Source organism: Magnolia sinica, chromosome 13 (genome assembly GCF_029962835.1).
Source record: "Magnolia sinica isolate HGM2019 chromosome 13, MsV1, whole genome shotgun sequence".
Classification (NCBI taxonomy): Eukaryota; Viridiplantae; Streptophyta; class Magnoliopsida; order Magnoliales; family Magnoliaceae; genus Magnolia; species Magnolia sinica.
In genome coordinates this window covers 59,034,199-59,037,365 of record NC_080585.1, presented here as the reverse complement: position 1 = coordinate 59,037,365, position 3,167 = coordinate 59,034,199, and the positions used below count along the sequence as shown (strand labels likewise).

The 3,167-nt window shown below is 36.2% G+C and overlaps 1 non-coding gene across 1 annotated transcript; it reads right to left on the bottom strand.

The window, feature by feature from the left end:
• Positions 1 to 2,593: 2,593 nt before the first annotated feature.
• On the bottom strand, positions 2,594 to 2,699 carry LOC131224547 (small nucleolar RNA R71). The gene has a single exon (XR_009161022.1). It is a non-coding gene; the product is annotated as a small nucleolar RNA R71 (small nucleolar RNA).
• Positions 2,700 to 3,167: the final 468 nt, after the last annotated feature.

Below are 3,167 nucleotides of genomic sequence, written 5' to 3'. Positions count from 1 at the left end.
AGGGTAGCCTTACTGTTGTACTTGATGTGGCCACCCCTGTGATCGGACTGGGTAATCCAATCTGTCTATCATGTTCAGAGGATAGGTTTAGCCCTAACCTAGCTTGTTTTGCACTCATAAAACACTCACCGAGCATGCAAATTGGTCGGCAACCGGGCTCGTTACACAATCTTTTGCTCAATCTGTTTACGCAACTGCTCTTCCTACGCACGTGACTCCCTTCGCCGACTGATACAGCCAACTGACTCCACCTAGCTTCTTGCTGCCTATAAGAAGGAGAGAAAGAAGTGGAGGGGATGGAATTTTTCAGGGAGTGCTTGAAGTCAGAGAACGTCAAAGATAGAGAGTTTGTTATTTAGAGTGTTAATTTTTTATTATTTTTATTTATTTATTATTTGAGAGATCAAGCCCAATCATGTTGGGCTAAACCTCTTAGCTAGGGCTAAGAGGTGAAGCTTTTAGCGTGATGGGGGACTTTTAGCTGGTGCTTTTTATTTACACTGAATTAAATTTGATATTAGTTTGATTTTAAGGGAATGTTTTTAGTTTTTAATGGCCTATTATGACTAAAATTACAATAGGTCTGCGATAGCTTTGAGTATGTTCCTTTCCTTTTATGTTTATGACGTCAGGAAGCCCTATTATTCACTATCGTCTCCTGGGCATGGTCGGATGATGGTACCCTTCCTAACCTTCATATGACGTTGATTAGCTTTTAATTAGTTTAATTATGTTGTTTACTTTGTCTCCTGGGCATGGTTTGGTGATGGAATCCATTCTAATTCATATACCTTTCATCTCTTGAAAACTATATCAAAGGAAGTTCAGTTGATTACACCCTTCAACTGGATGAAGATGAGACTCTAAGTCCAGTTGAGTTCTTGAAACAGGCATAAGATCTCCCTGATCTCTACAAGTGGATCCTCTAAATCCCTAGTTTCCTACCTCTGAATTCTCTAAGTTTTAGATAAGTATTTCACCATTATTCGTCAAATTTCATTCGATTTAAATTTCATCTTATTCTAGTTCTAGTTCTATTTAATTTCAAATTACGTACAGGTTTCAGTCCCTTGGGATTCGACCTCGGTCTTACCAAGTTTATTACTACATCACAACCCTATACTTAGGGAGTGAATAAGTTTTTGGTGCAGTTGCCGGGGATTGACGGTTACGATTCTTTGAAAGTAATTAGTTTTAGAATTAGTTTGAGATTAGGACTTTACTAACTTTAGTTTTAGATTTTTATTTGAACTAACTTGTTTCCTGTTTTGTAGGATCTTGACATAAACTTCTAAATTGGTAATCCTTTTCTAATTCCTCTACTTTTTCTACTTTTAGAATTAGGGCTTGAGTTTTAGAAATTTTCTAATTCTAGTGGTTTTCTATTTTTAGGAAATAGTTTATTTTTAGAAACTTTCCTCTTTTGTTTTTAGAAACTAGGTTAGTTATTTCCCTTTTTAGAAATTCTTTCTAATTTTAGAAACTAACTCATCTTTCCTTTATTTTATTTTTAAAAACTTTCTAATTCTGGATCTTCTTTTTAGCAACTAACTTTCTATTTTTATTTTTAGTAACTTTCTAATTCTAACTCTTTTAGAATCTAACTTTGTTTCCTAATTTATTTTTAGAAATTTTCTACTTGTAGATTTTTTGTTTAAAAACTAACTTTCCTATTTTGTAGGCTTTTAAGATAGAAATTTCTAATTCGGTAAGCTCCTTCTCTACTTTCTATTTTCCAGATCTCTTTTAATAACCTACTTTCTAGTTTAGGACTTTCCTAATTTATTTTAGAAATTTTCACTTTCCTTTAGGAATTTCTTCTTTTAGAAACTAGTTTACTTCTATCTTTCTTTTTAAGGATTTTCTAATTTTAGATCTTCTCTTTAGAAATTGACTTGTTTTTTCTTTTGCAGGTTTTTTTTTAACTTAGGGATTCTAATCTGGTAACTTCTTTCCAACCCTCTCTTTCTTTCTAGATTTTCTTTTCCTTTCTTAGGATTAGGTTTCAAATTTGATTGAGGGCTGTAAGTGTTTCATGCCCAAGTGGGCCCGTGACAACATTCGACGTCTCCTGACTGAAGGAGGATTGGTTGAGGGGTTAACTATCCATCGCAGGACTAGACACCACTCGAAATCCTCTGAGTTAATTGAAGTGATGGTTGAAAACCAACCTCTTCTACCCCATCCTAGGGTGGAAGACATTCAGGATGAGAATGAGGTGCATCAAGCACCCCCGCCTCATACTTTACGAGATTATTTACAACCAGCGGGGGTGAGTACGCCCTCATGCATGATTTTTTCTGAAAATGCAGGACATATGGACATCAAGCCAGGGGTTATCCAACTCCTTCCTAAGTTCCATGGGCTTGAATCTGAAGAACCATATCTACATTTGAAAGAGTTTGATGAGATCATAGCCACTTTATATTTTCAAAATGTGTCTGAGGACACAGTCAGGCTGAGACTCTTTCCTTTTTCCTTAAAGGAGAAGGCTAAGACGTAGTTACATTCACTGCGTCCTAGATCCATTGGCACATGGAATGATATGCAGAGGGAATTTATAAAGAAATTTTTTCCACATCATAAAACGATTACCCTTAGAAAAGCAATCATGAACTTCACCCAAAGGAGGATGAAACATTTTACCAATGTTGGGAAAGGTTCAAGGATTTGGTCAGTTCATGCCCACAACACGGCTTTGAAACGTGGCGCATTACAAATTTTTTATATGATGGACTGACATCTTCCATGCGCCAAATGGTTGAGACAATGTGTAATGGGGAATTCATTAATAAAAATGTTGACGAGGTATGGGATTACCTCGATAGTCTTGCTGAAAAAACATAATCATGGGACTATTACCCAAAATCGAACACCATGTCTAGGCCGACTCAATCTAAGGAGAAAGGTGGATTGTATCTCTTGAAAGAAGAGGATGATCTCAAGTATAAAGTGACTACGCTCATAAGAAAAGTTGAGGCCATGGAAGGAAAGAAGGATAAGGTTAATGAAAGTGTTTGCGGCATCTGTGATTGCAACATTCATACAACTGAAAATTGTCCTACGATACCCGCTTTTCGAGAAGTGTTGAATGAACAATCCAATGCCGTAAATAATTATCAAAAACCTTTCAATGGACCAACCTCTAATACGTATAATCCTGGTTG